Raw genomic sequence first — 18,176 nt, 5'->3', positions numbered from 1 at the left:
AGGGATCAGTTGTCATTGTATTTCTGAGGGGGGGGGGAAGTGAGAGGAGGTGAAAAAGCAAACAAAATCCCCCCAAAACGACAGGCTAGAAAAATGTCTACACACACAGCCCAACACGTATGCGCATGCATATTATATACACACAAACACACGTCTGCATACATTAAAAAAAAAAAAAAAGCAATCTCAGCAGGAAATACTAGTAATGAAGTAAGTTGGAGGTCACCAGACACATATCAAAGAAAATTCAGAAAGGAATGGTGCGGGGAGCAAACCACGCCCTCCTCCCTAGAGAGACTGAAGTGAAGAGTCCGGTTGCTGTGGTGGAGTTGATCCTAAAGTTAACTTTCAGCAGCCCATTTCCAGACAGCAGCGCTGAATCTATTTGGATAAAACGCGTGTGACCCAGACGCTTGGCATTTGGCCCAAACGCATTGTACCGGCAGCCCAAAAAAAAAAACAAGAGTCAATCTGTCTCTCTCTCCTCCTCCTCTTGTAAAACAATGAAAGAAATTAGCGAAGACAAAATACGCACATCGCCAGGGAGCGAGAGCCCACTTATCTCCCCCCACCAAAGTCCTTTTGAACTCCGGGCCCCTACGGAGACAAACACACCGATAGATACGGCTCTGCAAGGTTAAACCTAGCAAATCCCCAGCGACTCAAAGTAAATCAAAACCATACGCTTCCATCTTCCTGATGAGCCTGGTGAGAGCTCGACATCTCTGACTGCATCGGGCTGCGGGACCGGGACTGCACCGACCTTCCGAACTCCAGTACAAAATATGCACTTGTCTGACCGCTAAAGCAGACACTAGGCATGGCACGACAAAACGCTGGGCTTTTAAAATTTAAAACAATTCGGATTAGCTGTAAAATGTCGTTGGGGTTTGGGGGATGCTTTGGTTTTGTGAGGTTTTTGTTTTGTTTTGTTTTTCCCAACGATTTAGTGTTAAAGTTTGAAATAAATCTAAAAATATTTTACTGTTCGAGACCGTATTTCATAAATCAATACTCTTTTCGGTTGAAAATCCTTGCACCCCCTTTCCCCGCCCTCAAAGGTTTCTTTATGAAATTACTCCAAATCCACCTCGCCTAATGCAATATAAACCTCCCCCCACTCCCCAAAGCCCTGCACGCACCAGGACACAAGAAAAGCAAAACTTTAATTGAATAGCGTGAAATCTTCCTTACCGTTTTCATCTTCAATTTCTGATATAAAGTAAGTTTCAAACAATAGAGACTGCACAGGACGATTCCCGTATTCCTTTCTGCTTTTCCCCTCTGTGCAAGTAACCATCAGGGTTATATTCTCCAACAGAATAAAATTCTCTAGCCTTCCTAAAAGGGGTTTTTAGAAAAGGGTCTAACTTGGCAGGAGGAAGGATGCCATCAATTCACCCAACCTATCACCCTACACTTTTTGTCTTTCCAACAAAAAGACGGGAAGGAAAAACAGGCTTATATCGAGGCGGGTGCCCTCCTCTTGAGCAGCCTCCTCTGTGCAAAATATCATATGAATATCATCTCAATTGGGGGGGAGGGAAGGGGGAAAAGCAGGCAGAGCAGGAAGAACTCAGGAAAGTTTGGATGAAGTAGCCCCAGACCTCCTCTCTCTGCCGGCGCCTAGCCAAGCCGAAAGCGACAGCAGCAGAAAACCTTGGCAGTCTCGCCCGGGAAACAGCACAGAGCACACTGACGTCAGTCTGCAGATGTGCCCCGGGCCGGCAGCATGGCCGCGCATGCGCATGCGCGGCGCGACGCGTCACATGGCGGCGAGGCAGGGGCACAGTCGGGGTAAAGAAAAACAGTGAGGAGAGAGGTCGCCTGCCTGCGCCTCGCGGCGGAGGGAGTGGAGACAGTGTCCCTGGCACAGACTCTCATCCGGTGCTGTCGGGGTGAGGCGGGAGCAGTGTCGGGGGGCCTAGTCTTACCGCAGGGAGGTGCTGCGGTGGCTGTGCTACAACTGCTGCAGCTCCGGTGTGCAATCGGCTGGCGCCGGGTAGGCGCTGCCGGTGGACAGCGGGCTGGGACGGCCTCCTCCCTGCTGGCGGCCTGGCTCGCGCTCCATAACGAGCTTTATTAAAAGAAAAATAATAAAACCTCGTCATTTCCAGCTGAGGGGAGGTGAGCGGCCGGTGCTGGGGAGGTGGTTTTCGAAGCCCGCGCAGCGAGCAGCAGCTGAGTAACCAGCGCAGCGGGACCAGGGCCCGACCAGCTGGGGGTCCCGCATAGGCCCGGCTCTGCCCGCGCACACCGCGCGGTGCCACACGTAGTGCTTTCACTTTTATTTGCAGCGAGGAACCTGGTGGCACTGGACGCGGGGCGGAGGTGTGGAGGGGGGAGCGGGGCGATCCTGATACAGTCATCATGTCGCAGGATTGCAAGCCCAATCTGGAGTACACGTCTGAAGCAGGAGAAAGGTGCAAATGGTACAGGGTAGCTCGGCGATCTGGAGATCGTATTCAGTGAAGCTAACGGTGGTGTGGGGATAGAAACTGCTGAGGGAGGGAGAAGGCGGAATCTGAGATTTGCTCTCGTAACAGCCAAGTTTATTTCCGATAGCCAAAAAATGAGAAAAAAAAATATTCTTCCTGAATCTAGGTTTCAAGCTTCTGCTAACAGTATTTCCCAAGTGGGGTGAGTGTGTATGCATGTTTTCCTTCTGAGCTGGAGGTAGTAGGTGTAATTCTTTTGGTGAATCTATAATAGTTGGCTGAACTGTGAAATGATTCACACTAAAAGGTCAGAGTACAGCTACTTTGGGACTTCTCTGAGGATTGAAAGAACAGGATCAGCCTGCAGAGTCAACAGTCCTCATAGTAATGGTCACTTAGGGCTGACTGCATGCCATGTGAGATGGAGAAGTCAGATTCGTGGCTGGCATTCATTGTTTCAAATAAACACTGCACACGTTTTTTTAATATGAAGCACTGCTACAGTAGAATTAGATTTCTACATATAAGTTTGTGAAATTTCTTTTAACAGTAGTTATTGTTACCCAACAATGAAGGGGTTAAAATTTTTGTGTAACAATTTCATGAAGGGTTTAGTAGGCGGTTTGCACATACCTAAGGAACAGAACAAGATGAACATCCTTGAAGCTGCCAGAAGTGATTAGGAGGGAGACTCTTTATCCAGAACTGTCAGCCCTTGAAGGGAACATCCCAGAAAATGTATAAACTTTGTTCTCATGTTTTTCTGAACTGTGAACATGCGCAGCAGTGACTTGGGGAAAAGGTAATTCCGGCAGGGGGAGATCGCGACCACCGACTCACAGACCACCTACCCTAAACATACCCCAGACCCAAAAGAAAGGGGTGGAGGAAGAGAACTGAGCATGCAAAGTAATTTCCATGTAAAGCGAGAGAAAATTAACCAATTGTTTAAGAGAATAACAATGAATATGTAACCATGTTATGAATATGCATGAGTGTAGTGTATAACCAAGTTTCTGTCCAGGGGCCAGGTGTGCACACTAGGAGGAGATATGCCCCGTGCACCTGGCGCTGCAATAAAGAATGCCGCTTTCTAACACTGCAAAATGAGTCTTAGAAAGTTCGATTTCAATTGCACTGACTTTTCGGTTATCAATGACAAAATAAGCACAACCCTTTAAAAAGGTAGTCACATTTGTCATCAGTCATATAGAAACTTCCCACTAAATACAATGCACACTTATTTGTGAGATCCTTTTACAGTCTTTGGGCAGTAGCAGAATATGTCAGCGTATTGAAAGCTGGAGCTGTAAAACCAATACTCCTTGGGAACACAGGCATTCAGATAGAGAAACGCTTTATTTTCAAAATATGTTTTCAACCTGCCCCCACCGCCCCCATCCCCGGTTTAATTGCTCATACCAAGAGCGCCATCCTGTGTCGGCGAAGCAGGGAAGGAGTGAAGGAGAGTGCCCTGGGCGATGCAGTGCTGTTCACTGCTATGTGGCACATAGGGACCAAGTTGCTCATTTCCTCTTCATCATATACGCTCATAGGTAATTGCTGCTTTGGTGTGTATTTCTGGGTACGTCTACTTAATTAAAACAGGTATTTCTAATGTTGAGCATGGATGAGTATTTTTTTATTACTATTTCAAAGTTCCTGCTTCTGCAGCAAATTCATTTATAAGATGAATAAACCACAGTCACCAAGCAAGCTCTGCAGCAGATGCAGCCAGGTGTACCTTAGGTGCATAATCTGTCTCCATGGATAGACATTGTGACAGATTCTGCTCAATCTTTTCTGCAAATATAGTGGTATGGAGAATGGGGAGAGCCTATCCTTTTGAAAGGACAGATTGTGAAGAGAGAGTTTTTTCCCCATTCTGCATCAGGACCAAAAATAATCTTTTGAACAGACAGACATATAATAGCCAATTGCCTCATGGTATCCTCATGGGATTTCAAAGACCTGCCTTCAAAACAGATCCTGCCTGGATCAGACTGGGAAACACGTTGCTGTCCGATGGCTAGGCTGGGGACTATTCTGGAGTGGAAGACTGGCCTCTCTGTGGCTGAAGCTGCACCACTGTGTATAACTGATTAAATACTCATCAAGCTAAAAAGAAAAACAGTTTATTACTGTCTGGTTAGGGCCCTCACATGGGTTCAGCTCCCTACTCTAAATCATAGAATGGTTTGGGTTGGAAGGGACCTCAAAGATCATCTAGTTCCAACACCTCTGCCTTGGGCAGGGACATCTTCCCCTAGATCAGGTTGCTCAAAGCCCCATCTAACCTGGCCTTGAAAACTTCCAGGGATGGGACATCCACAACTCCTCTGGGCAACCTGTTCCAGTGCCTCACCACTTTCAGAGATAAAAATTTCTTACTTATATCTAATCGAAATCCACCCTCTTTCAGTTTAAAACCATTGCCCCTTGTCCTATCACTACATGCCCTTGTAAAAAGTCCCTCTCCGGCTTTCCTGTAGGCCTCCTTTAAGTACTGGAAGGCTGCAATAAGATCACCCCGGAGCCTTCTCCAGGCTGAACAGCCCCAACTCTCTCAGCCTGTCTTCATAGGAGAGGTGCTACAGCCCTTGGATCATCTTCGTGGCCTCCTCTGGACCCACTCCAGCAGCTCCATGTCCTTCTTGTGTTGGGGACTCCAGAGCTGAATGCAGTATTCCAGGTGGGGTCTCACGAGAGCAGAGTAGAGGGGCAGAATCACCTCCCTCGACCTGCTGGCTACGCTTCTTTGGATACAGCCCAGGATACGGTTGGCTTTCTGGGCTGCAAGCGCACATTGCCAGCTCATGTTCTCATCTACCAGCACTCCCAAGTCCTTTTCCTCAGGGCTGCTCTCAATCCATTCTCTGCCCAGCCTGTACTTGTGCTTGGGATTGCCCCGACCCACGTGCAGGACCTTGCACTTGGCCTTATTGAACTTCATGAGGTTCTCACAGGCCCACCTCTCCAGCCTGTCAAGGTCCCTCTGGATGGCATCCCTTCCCTCCAGCGTGTCCACAACACCACACAGCTTGGTGTTGTCAGCAAACTTGCTGAGGGTGCACTCAATCCCACTGTCCATGTCATTGATGAAGACGTTAAAAAGCACCAGCCCCAATATCGACCCCTGAGTAATGCCACTTGTCACTGGCCTCCACTTGGACATCGAGCAGTTGACCGCAACTCTCTGCAACTCTTTGACTGCGACCATCCAGCCAATTTCTTATCCACTGAGTGGTCCATCCATCAAAACCATGTCTCTCTAGTTTAGAGATATGGATGTCGTGTGAGACAGTGTCAAATGCTTTGTACAAGTCCAGGTAGACAATGTCAGTTGCTCTTCCCCTATCCATCGATGCTGTAACCTCATCATAGAAGGCCACCAAATTAGTCAGGCATGATTTGCCCTTAGTGAAGCCATGTTGGCTGTCACCAATCACCTCCTTCTTTTCCATGTGCCTTAGCATAGTCGCCAGGAGGATCTGCTCCATGATCTTGCCAGGCACAGAGGTGAGACTGACTGGCCTGTAGTTCCCCAGGTCTTCTTTTTTCCATTTTTGAAAATGAGTGCTGTGTTCCCCCTTTTCCAGTCAGTGGGAGCTTCATCAGACTGCCATGACTTCTGAAATATGATGGATAGCAGCTTAGCAACTTCATCTGCCAGTTCCCTCAGGACCTGCGGATGCATCTCATCCCATGGACTTGTCCACCTTCAGGTTCCTCAGATGATCTCAAACCTGATCTTCTCTTACAGTGGGCGGTTCTTCATTCTCCCAGTCCCTGCCTTTGCCTTCTGTGACTTGGGCTGTGTGGCTAGAACTTTTGCCAGTGAAGACTGAGGCAAAGAAGTCATTGAGTATCTCAGCCTTCTCCATATCCTGGGTAACCAGGCCTCCCGTTTCCTTCCGGAGAGGGTCCACATTTTCCCTAGTCCTCCTTTTATCACTGACATACCTATAGAAGTTTTTCTTGTTGCCCTTGATGTCCCTGGCCAGATTTAATTCTGTCAGGGCTTTAGCTTTCCTAACCTGATCCCTGGTTGCTCGGACAATTTCTCTGTATTCCTCTCAGGCAACCTGTCTCCTGGTTTCTGCTGGGACAGAGTTAGTTCTTTTTAGCAGCTAGAAGAGCTCTGTGTTTTGGTTTTAGTCTGGAACTCGTTCTGAGAAGAATGTTGATAGTGCACTGATGTTTATAGTTGGCACTGAGGCCTCAAGGACTTTACAGCTGCCGTGTTCTTGCCAGTGTGCAGAAGCACAATAGGCTGAGGGTGAACATGGCTGGGACAAATGGCCCAGAACTCCCCTTATGATTTGAACTTAGACTTAGAATTGAGGGCTAAATTGGCCAATGAAGTATTCCATATCATGCAGCGTCATGCCCACTATAAAAATGAGGGTCAGCCGGAAAGAAGGGCCTTTGATCTCCTGGGAGCTCTCACTCTCGGACTCTTGGAGTGCTCTCTCTCTCTCTCTCTCTGTTTTCAGGCCTCTCACTCATCCGGGATTGCGGTGTCGGGATTTATCTCTTTCGGGATCATTAGTCCAGGAAGGGACAGGCCTTGGTCAAAGGGTGGTATAGTATATATATTCATATATATATTCATATACTAGTATTAGTAGTAGTATTAAATTGTTCTTATCTCAACTCATGGGTCTCTTTCGCTTTTCTCCTTTAATTCCCTTCCCCATTCCCTAGAGGTGGGGGAGGGTGAGCAAGTAGCTGTGTGGAGTTTAGTTGCCTGGCAGCCTAAAAATGGTGGTGCAGATGGCGGGTAGAGGAGGGGCCAGGTCGCAGGATACTGAGCCCAAGTGTAGCGAGTTCTGTCCCCACTGCTGCTTTTCTGGGTTATTCCTGCCTCGGGTAAAGGTAAACCCATTCGTGGGATTGCTTTTGCTCAAGGACCTGGGTGCACTTGGTGGGTGATGCAGAAGGACAGGGAAGTCCAATGTGTACCTCAAGGGGATTTGATGTTGGGTGAAAATAGATGATAAAATGAATTGAATTGTATGATATTAATTGCTGAATAACCCTGTCCATGCATACCATCATTGCTATGGTTGTCACATTGTACTAATTCCATCATATTAAGAATCATCCAGGTTAATGAAGAACGAACTTCGACAGAACCAGAACTGATTCTAGACACCCAGCAACTTCCTTGAGATCCACCCTCTGTAGGCTTCCCTTTTGTGTTTGAATTGGTCCAGGAGCTCCTTGTTCATCCATGCAAGCCTCCTGGTGTTTTTGCCTGACTTTCTCTTTGTTGGGATGCACCGCTCCTGAGCTTGGAGGAGGTGATCCTTGAATATTAGCCAGCTTTTTTGGGCTCCTCTTCCCTCCAGGATTTCATCCCATCATACTCTACCAAGCAGATCCCTGAAGAGGCCAAAGTCTGCTCTCCTGAAATCCAGGGTAGTGAGCTTACTGTGCTCCCTCCTCTGCACGCTAAGGATCTTGAACTCCACCATTTCATGGTCACTGCAGCCAAGGCTGCCCTGGAGCTTCACGTTCCCCACCAGTCCCTTCTTGTTGGTGAGAACAAGGTCCAGCAAAGCACCTCTCCTCCTTGGTTCCTCTGTCACTTGGAGAAGGAAGTTATCATCAGTGCATTCCAGGAACCTCCTGGATTGCTTATGCCCTGCTGTGTTGTCCCTCCAACAGATATGAGAGTGGTTGAAGTCCCCCATGAGGACCAGGGCTCACGAATGTGAGGCTGCTCCTATCTGTCTGTAGAGGGCCTCATCCACTCGGTCCTCCTGGTGAGTTGGCCTGTAGCAGATCCCCACTGCTATGTCCCCTGTCCCTGCCCTCCCTTTAATCCTGACCCATAAACTCTCAGTCAGCTCCTCATCCATCCCCAGGTGGAGCTCCATGCACTCCAATTGGTCTTTGACATAGAAGGCAACACCTCCTCCTTGTGTCCCCTGCCTGTCCTTCCTAAAGAGCCTGTATCCTTTCATTATGACACTCCAGTCATAGGATTCATCCCACCATGTCTCTGTGATACCAATAAGATCATATTCCAACAGGCGCGCACACACCTCTAACTCCTGTTGTTTATTCCCCATGCTATGTGCATTTGCATAGAGGCATTTAAGTTGGGCCCTGGATGAATCTGACTTCCTGGCTGGAGTGGCTGGAATTCCCTTCTTCTGCTCTTCAGATGCTCTCAGCTTGTCATGGGTGTGATAAATGAGTGAGTCCCAAACAGAACTCCAATTAAAGTTTACAATTTATTAGGCGGATAAAAGCAAGCAAACAGCGCTGGGTGCGCTGGGAGTCTCCGCTCCACCAAGACGCACACCATGTAGTTCTTATTTCTGGTTTATATTCCTTTTACTAATACATATTCTCAATTATTTCCGAGAAAAAGGTGGTCTTATTACAATGGGCTCGGAGAAGTCATCTCCATAGTCTCCACCCCTAACCCCCCCAGTTGCGCGTGCGCAGTGTCTCCTGGTGGTCGTGAGTAGGGGTCTCAGGGATGAAGGCTGTATGTCTTCCTCGTGATGACTTTTTCACCTCCCCAGAAAACTAGTGAAGTCATCATGACTCTGCTCTGCGAAGTCATCAGGATCGTCCTTGTTCTCCATCTTGGCTCCTGCTTATCTTACACAAGGGTCATGCAACTTGCAGATACATGACTTAAGTAAACTAACTTAAAAGTGGTTAAGCGAGATTAGAGATTAAGCGCATACAGGCCCCTAGGCCCCTCTTGTCTAACACCTTGCAACTGGCAGTAAAGCAAAAGAAGAAGAGAAAAAAACCCAAAATGTTAGGTGGCTTTTGCAAAAAGCGAGAGCTATATACATACCATTCTGCTTTCTCTAGGACTACGGTTATACAAGAACGAACAGAATGGTTAAAGGTTACATATACAGAGAAGGTCATATTTCACTGTGCGGCCCTAACATTGTTTTATATCGCCATGTATCAGGGGAACACATTTCACAATTGGGGCTCGTGGTTAGCAGCATCATGAGGCATTTCGCAGGTTTACGTTTTTGCATTTCACAGAGATCTTAAACTAAGACAATCACTTATCTTGAATAGGCACACCCTACTCCTCACCACTTATTTGCATATCCATCCATTGTCCCATATTGACACGAATCAAATGAACATATTTCACAATCCCCCATTTTCTTTTTTGATGGTATTAATTCGTGTTTTTGTTTCCAATTGTGTCAGCACTTGCTGAATGGGTGTCAGTCCCTGATCTTCCCTTGTTTTGATTACTAGCAGGGAATGAGTTTTTCCTTTCTGTGATTCCGAATTAACAGGTACTGCAGATATCTGCGTTCCCTGTATAGCCGAATGTACTAGCCTAATGACACAAGGTATCAAACATGGAATTATTAACAATCCTTCAAATGTTCCTAGTATAACTATTTCAATTTTGGTTAGCCAATCACCATTCACAAAATTTGAAAAAATCCTCTTAACTCTCCTAGATTGATTCCATTCCAAGCTTGAACTGGGACATGAGCTACCTTTTTCATTCCCTTTACAAGTTCATCTATAGCTTTTCCTTCATCATCAATTGCCAAACAACAATTACTAAGATCAAATTTTCCACATACACCTCCCTCTTGTGCTAACAAATAGTCTTTTTTGATACAAAGCTGTTCTTATTTTGGTCTCTTGTTTAGCAATTAATCTAAGTGCATCCCCAGTTTTGTTTACTGCTATTTCCAGCACTGCTTGTAATCTTATTATCCTATTAAGCATATATATTGGGGTTCTGTAACCCCAGGATCCATTTTCTGCTCGTGTAGCTGGATCATAACAGGCAATGATTCTCTCAGGTGGCTATTCATTATCTTTCCAATTTCCAATTTGCAAACTCCGCTTATAGCGCTTTCTTTTTATCTCAGCGGTTTCTGTATATACTTGAATTCCTAGTCACTCTCCCCGATTTATGGGTAACAGGAAAAAACTGGGTCTTATGGTTTTTTAATACTCAGGACCCTGTCCAATTTTCCAGAAAAAATGCATAAGCTAATTTGTCACAAATCCAATAAGGACCTTCAGGAGCTGGCTAACCATTTGGTATATTGGTTCCATTGGTCCAATTTTTAAATTGATTATTCATTTCCAGTGGGTTTTCCCACTTATTCCAATTATTTCAAGTTTTATTTCATAGGTAACCTCCTTCACACTCCAGGTTACCTACTTGTTTTCCATTATCTTTTAGATTTTGTTAGCAACTCTTTCCAATTATACTTGTCTGGAGTACCCATTGTTGTTTCCTATTTCCCTTTTTTATTTTTCCATATTTGGGAATTACTTATATTGCTTTCCATGGCCTCCCATGGCCATCGTTCACCTTGATTTGTTCCTCTACAAACATAGCAATTAGTTACATTTAATGATTTAACAATATTCTCAGCAAGATTTACAAATAAATTTTTAGCTATTGTGGGAATTTCATATTTTACTCCTGTCTTCATTTCATGATAGAAGGAGTTGAATAATAATCTGTGCTGTATTGATTCCCTTGTCTTTTCTTTAATTATTATGTGTAAAAACAGCTCCCAGATCTTCCCCAGGTCCATAAATTAACAGTCCAATTTTTACGTCCTGGTCTTTCCATTGTTATGGATTTATAATAGTTAGGTTAACTGGATTACAAGAATGGGCTGTACAATTGGAGACAACCGTCCCTTTTTTAATTTCTGCTTTTATTTGAGTCCCCTTACATTGTTGGGGCCATCCCCATGAGGGAGCTGTACTCCAACAGGCACAATTCCATCCTGTACCTCCACAATAGTAATAGCTCCTGGCAAGATAATCCCAATTGTTGATATAACAATTAGAAGGTGGGGATGTCTTAGGTCTGGGACATATATATTTTTCACTTTGACTGCAATATTTTCTCCATCCCATGTTACCACAATTACTATACGGGTCGTCATCAATAGCATCACAGGCGTCAAAAGTTATCGATACCAGAGTATTCAAATCGGTTATTACCTTACTTGTTTCAATTAGTCTGCCTTCTTTTGAATTTGTCATTACTTCCATCCAATATTGATAAGGGAGTTCCTTTGGATCATAGCATACAGTTCTGTTTTCTTCTTTGCATAAATCATATTGAGTTAGGTTATAAATGCAGCTTCCTATTTTCTGAGTTTTGCATTCATAAACAGTATGATATACCAAGGTTTGGGAGTTTACCCGTTCCCTTCTGGTAGTGACCACACATTGACTGCAATTGTTTGCTGCAGCCTGAGACAAGAAACTCACCCCAAATAGGATCAGAAGAGGTCCGGTAAGGGCCATAGTGGTCAGCGGTCACAGCCCGAAGGGGTTGCCGCCCTTGGCAGACCTTCTAAGCCGCACCACTGATTCCCTATCCGGTCTTGCCCTCTTCCTTAATCTCGAAGGGGTGGTCTTTTCCTGAGCACCTGCAGGGGTTACAAAGTTAGCTCTTTTAATTGGTATATTATACTTTTGTCGTCCTACTCCCTATTTATATTAAGGGAGTGGTAGCTCCACAGTGAATGCTCCGAAAAATCTAAACTATTATGTAAATATCAAACATGCAGAACACTTAACACTAACAAACAAACAACATCATTTAAACAATGATCAGGCACAAGTGCCAACTCCTCTCCAGAGGCTTATAGGAATATTACCTCCTGCTAAGCTTTATTGGAGTTACCGCTATGAAATTCCCACAGTAACTTAGCTTATATTTCTCCAGTGGAGGTCTCTTTAAGTTCATCGGATGGTTAGCTTAGTTCTTCCCGGTTCAGATGTTATTTTCCACGTCTTTACTGGACTCTTTACTCACGACGCATGTCCATCCTTTTCAGCAGTTCTTACAGCTGTTTCTGTGGTTAATAAAACCAGAAAAGGTCCCTCCCAGAGGGGAGATAAGGTTTCTTCCTTCCTTGTTTTTATCAAAACATTATCTCCCGGTTTTATTTGGTGAATTGCAAACCCTAAAGGCGGTGTTTGAGCTATCATCCCAATTTCTCTTAACTCTTTTAATCTTTTTCCAATAATGATTATATATTTTTGGATATTATGATCCTCAATTGCATTATTTCCCAAGGGCATTCCTTGGGAATAAGGCATACCATATAACATTTCATATGGTGATAATCCAGTTTCACTGTGTGGTTTTGTTCTTATATTTAAAAGTGCCAAAGGTAAGCACTTTGTCCAAGGCATTTGAGTTTCACTCATTAATTTAGCCAATTGTTGTTTTATTGTTTGATTCATCCTTTCCACTTTTCCTGAACTTTGTGGATGCCACGGAGTGTGGTACTCCCATTGAATACTTAACGATTGACATAACAGTTTTATTATTTTAGAAGTGAAGTGTGTGCCTTGATCAGAATCGATGTACTGGATTATCCCATATTGAGGTATTGTCGTGGTTTTAGGCTGATCCAGCAACTAAAACTCACACAGTTTCTCCTTCTCCAGTAAAGTAGAAAAAAACCAAAGGGACTGAGGGTTGAGACAAGAACAGAGGGAGCACCCACCAACCATGGTCCTGGGCAAAACAGGCAGAGCTTTTCTCAAAGCAAAACAGTTTATTAATGATTACTTATAAGGACAAAGGGAAACAAAAACCGATTACTTGAGAGGACAGAAAGAAACAAAACCAGATCTTAAAACCGACACCTTCCCCCCCCCCCCCCCCCCCCCTTCCTTTTCCTCCCGGCTCTACCTCCTCCCCCCAGCAGCACAGGGGGCAGGGACTGGGGGAGTGCAGGTCAGTTCATTCCGTGCTGTTACTGCTGCTTCTTTCTTAAAGGAGAAGGAGTCCTTACACCCTTTTCCCCTGCTCCAATGGATCCCCTACCCACGAGGAAAAATCCACAAACTTCTCCAGCGTGAGTCCAGCCCACTGGAAACAATCCTTCCCCACAGATTGCTCCGGTGTGGGCTTTACCACAGTCTCGGGTACTTAGGGAGCTGTAGCCACTCGCTCCGGCGTGGGTCGTCATGCAGACTCCAGATGCCTCTCTGCCGTGTCGTGCACCTCAACACGACCATCCTCAGGCTCAGGCATCTTCTCCCCACGGGCTGCGAGTGGGTCTCTGCTCCACCGAGGCCGTCCTGGTTGCAGGGGGGCCGCCTGCTATCTCACCATCAGCCGCAGGGGAAACTCGGCTCCGGCACACCTCCTCCCACTCCATCCTCACTGACCTGGTATCGATGCAGCTGTTTCTCTCAGATCTCAGTCCTCTCCAGGTGAACTCAGCCCAGTGGGCATCCCGGGAGTGGGGTGCCCCCGAGTTCCCCAGCTGGCTCCGCCGCCGCCATTCTCCGTGGGCGGCGCCGGCCCGACGCAGGCAGCTGCCCGGCCGGGAGCCAGGGAGCGGGGGCAGTGCCCTCCTCCCTTCTCTGCTCGATCCTGGGCGAAGCACCTTTTCCGGTTCCCTTGTCCTGACTTAAATAGGGCAATTCGCAGAGGCGCCCTATTGGCTCAACCCCGAGGGGGATGGCAGTCTGATCTGGTGGCCAGAACTAAGCCTAACCCGGTTCCAAAACCAGGGAGGTCACAGGGACCAAAACCCCTCTCCTGCCACCAGAACCACCCCCCCCTCCACATCAAACCATGACAGGTATCAAGTGTTTTAACAAAATTTTTACCACCATCTGTGCTGTAGCTCGTGCTACAGGGTAAGCTTCTACCCATCGTGTTAAATGATCTACTATTACTAATAAATATTTTGTTCTTCCCACTTTAGGCAGGTCAGAGAAATTAACTTGTATTGTCTTGAAAGGTCTGTAAGCTGTTTTTCTTCCTCCCGAAGCCACTTGTCGAAACACTTTCTTATTTATCTTTTTGCAAGTTAAGCAGTGTTGTGTAGTTTGCTTCGGTATTTCAAAAATCCCCATACAGCCGAATTGTTTAAGGAAGCGATCGCTTAATGCCTTCGCTCCCCGATGCGTTTCACAGCTTCAGGCTCGGCGGCCTCCGGCGCCGGCCGGGCCGAGCCGAAAGGGCCCGGACCCGCTCCGCCCGCGCACGGCGAGGCGCGGCCGCCACAAAGCCGCCCCCCGCCGTCACGCCGCCGGCGGCAATGGGGGCCCGGGGTGGGCCGAGCGCGGCCGCGCCAGGCAGGGCCATCCCCGCCGAGGGGCCGCGGCCGCCGGCAGGCCGGCCCGGGGGGGCCGTGCGCCGCGCCGGGCCCCGCCGCGACCGCCGCGAGCGCAGCCGCGGGGCAGCCGGGCTCCCGCTCAAAGGCAAAATAATTTCTGGGTCTTTCATCCAGAGAACAGGCCCCAAAGGCATCTGTCAAATTTATTACGCTATACCAAGTGTGTTTGGGGGGGGTATATGACTCGGTAAAGCATAAGGATTTGTTACCACAGGGAATTTAGTGATTGTTCGCTGATTTACACCTCTCACGTCTTGTACCATTCTATATGACCCATCCGGTTTCTTTACGAGGAGGATGGGTTTATTATGAGGTGACATACATGGTTCCAAAGTTCCTTTCTCTAAAAGTCCGTCAACTACAGGTTTTAACCCTTTTCGACCCTCCATGGGTATAGGGTATTGCTTGATTCTAATCCGGCGATGGAGATTTATTATGTAAACGCTTTGGGGGTCCATTTCTACTTTTCTAATTCCTTTTTCTTTATATTTTGGCCCTTGTATTTATTAAAATAAAACTTCCTCTTTATGGGGAATTTTATCAAGGGCTTTGTTAATGTTGAAGTTCCCATTTCTTTCTTAAAATTTCTTACATCTGTGATATTTAATGGGACTGCCACAAACCCGATGCCCCCCTGATTGCCTCCGAGGGGTACCTCCCGTAAGGGATATAAAGAAGCTCTCTCGGATACGGCAGTCCTACTTCTTGTACATGCAGCCAGAGGTCGTTTTAATTTCGGTGCTGTTGGTGATGGAGGCAGGGGCAACGGTGGTACTGGTGGAGGTATTACGGCCACCGGAGGGGGAGCCGCCGGCAGAAGTGAATTGTTAAGATATGGAGGCGGTAAGTTATCCAGTGGCTCCCATTTATCATCTATTTCTTCTTTAAACTTCTTATTTGTTTTTAATGTATCTATTGATGTTGGAGGAGGACATAAAGTTCTGATCCGTAATTCTGCATACTCGCTTTCCTCCTGACTAAAGGTTCTTTTTTGTTAACATATATATTTAAAGCCTGGCAGATCCAGTTTTCAAAAGATTCAAAAACAGGCCAAAAAACATGCGGTCTTATAGGCTCTTCTGGCCATTCTACCATACAATATTGAATTAATTTTAATTTACTTTTATCTTTTCTGGGGCCCCTTTCATTCCAATTTTTAATCATTATTCTTAATGGACTTTCTGCCGGTATATCTGGTAATTTGCTCCCTTCTTTCTGGTCCTGGGTCGCCGCCTTCGTTCGGGTCCGACCGAACGGTATCACTTCTTTTGACCTATCTAGGAATTTTACTTTGGCAATTCCCGCAGCCCTTGGTTGCTGGTAAGAGTGTCTGGCAGTGGGTTAATGATCTATCACTCACCCACGAGTCCTATAGGAATCGCTTCGGTCCTTCACCGGCCAAGTCCCTCGCGGGAGATTGGAACCGCGGTTAGAAGACCTCCGCACTCGCTTCGGAACTACGTTCCGTCTCAGTCACGCTCTTACACACACAAGCAACCGATTCCCACCCAACCGAACGATCAACGCCTTAAATACTTACGACTCCGTCGTCTTCTCACGACTCCATTGTCCATCATTCGGGATTGAACCGAACGGTAAACACATGGCCTTGGCCGTCTCTGTTCGGGATCGAACCGAACAGTATACGCACACCACAATCACACACGGCGTCACTCACAGCTCCGCTGTCTTCGTTCGGGATCGAACCGAACGGTCGCTCGGGTCCGCACGCAGAGAATTACGGGCAAAACAAAACTACTGAAGCCGGCAAGGGAGCTGAGCTCGTATAAAAATCAAATTCTTTGCTTGCTTCTATTCAGGATCAGGATGGCGTCAGTCCCGACCCAACCCGATCAGGAGCCACCAAAAATGTAAATGCTGGGGCGCCCCTCCTAGATTAGGTCAGACTTCAGGAACTAAGACCCTCCCGGACGAGCCCCCAGATTGTGATAAATGAGTGAGTCCCAAACAGAACTCCAAGTTAAAGTTTACAATTTATTAGGCGAATAAAAGCGAGCAAACAGCGCTGGGTGCGCCGGGAGTCTCCGCTCCACCAAGACGCACACCGTAGTTCCTATTTCTGGTTTATATTTCTTTTACTAATACATATTCTTAATTATTTCCGAGAAAAGGTGGTCTTATTACAATGGGCTCAGGAGAAGTCATCTCCATAGTCTCCACCCCTAACCCCCCCCAGTTGCGCGTGCGCAGTGTCTCCTGGTGGTCGTGAGTAGGGGTCTCAGGGATGAAGGCTGTATGTCTTCCTCGTGATGACTTTTTCACCTCCCCAGAAAACTAGTGAAGTCATCATGACTCTGCTCTGCGAAGTCATCAGGACCGTCGTCCTTGTTCTCCATCTTGGCTCCTGCTTATCTTACACAAAGGTCATGCAACTTGCAGATACATGACTTAAGTAAACTAACTTAAAAGTGGTTAAGCGAGATTAGAGATTAAGCGCATACAGGCCCCTAGGCCCCTCTTGTCTAACAGCTTGCAACTGGCAGTAAAGCAAAAGAAGAAGAGAAAAAAACCCAAAATGTTAGGTGGCTTTTGCAAGAAGCGAGAACTATATACATACCATTCTGCTTTCTCTAGGACTACGGTTATACAAGAACGAACAGAATGGTTAAAGGTTACATATACAGAGAAGGTCATATTTCACTGTGCGGCCCTAACATTGTTTTATATTGCCATGTATCAGGGGAACACATTTCACAATTGGGGCTCGTGGTTAGCAGCATCATGAGGCATTTCGCAGGTTTACGTTTTTGCATTTCACAGAGATCTTAAACTAAGACAGTCACTTATCTTGAATAGGCACACCCTACTCCTCGCCACTTATTTGCACATCCATCCATTGTCCCATATTGACACGAATCAAATGAACATATTTCACATGGGCAAGTTTGATATTGTCTCCCTCCCCCTTCAAATCTAGTTTAAAGCCCTACCAATGAGCCCCGTTAGGTGTTGTGCTAAGACCCTCGTTCCCCTTTGAGAAAGGTGAATCACATCTGGTGCCAGCAAGCCTGGTGCCATGTAGGTTATCCCATTATTGAAAAACCCAAAATTGTGGCAGTGACACCAGCCACGGAGCCATGTATTAATAGACTGGGCACATCTGTTTCTTCCAGTGTCGCTGCCTGCAACTGGAAGGATAGAAGAAAAGACAGTCTGTGCATCTGTGCCCCAGATTCCCTTACCAACTGTCCCAGGGTCCTGAAGTCTCTCTTGATTGCCCTTGGACTACGTGTTGCGGTTTCATCGCCACCCACATGGAAGAACAGTAATGGGTAACAGTCTGAGGGCTGTACCAGGCCAGGAAGTTTCCTAACGATGTCCTTAAGCCAGGGTGGCAGCAGACTTCCTTAAGAGGAGCGTCTGTCTGGCATATTGGACCCTCTGTTCCCCTCAGAAGGAAGTCATCTACACCTATAACCCATCTTTTCTTCTTCATGGAGTTGGTCATGATACAGAGGGTAGGCCTTTCTGACCCTGTCAACACCTCTGTTGTAGGTGGACCATCATCCACATCATCCATTGATGGGCCTTCCACATCCAGAGCCTCATACCTGTTGTACAGAGGCACCTGGGAAGG

Source organism: Tauraco erythrolophus, chromosome W (assembly GCF_009769465.1).
Source record: "Tauraco erythrolophus isolate bTauEry1 chromosome W, bTauEry1.pri, whole genome shotgun sequence".
In the NCBI taxonomy this organism is placed as follows: Eukaryota; Metazoa; Chordata; class Aves; order Musophagiformes; family Musophagidae; genus Tauraco; species Tauraco erythrolophus.
This window is presented reverse-complemented; position numbering follows the sequence as displayed.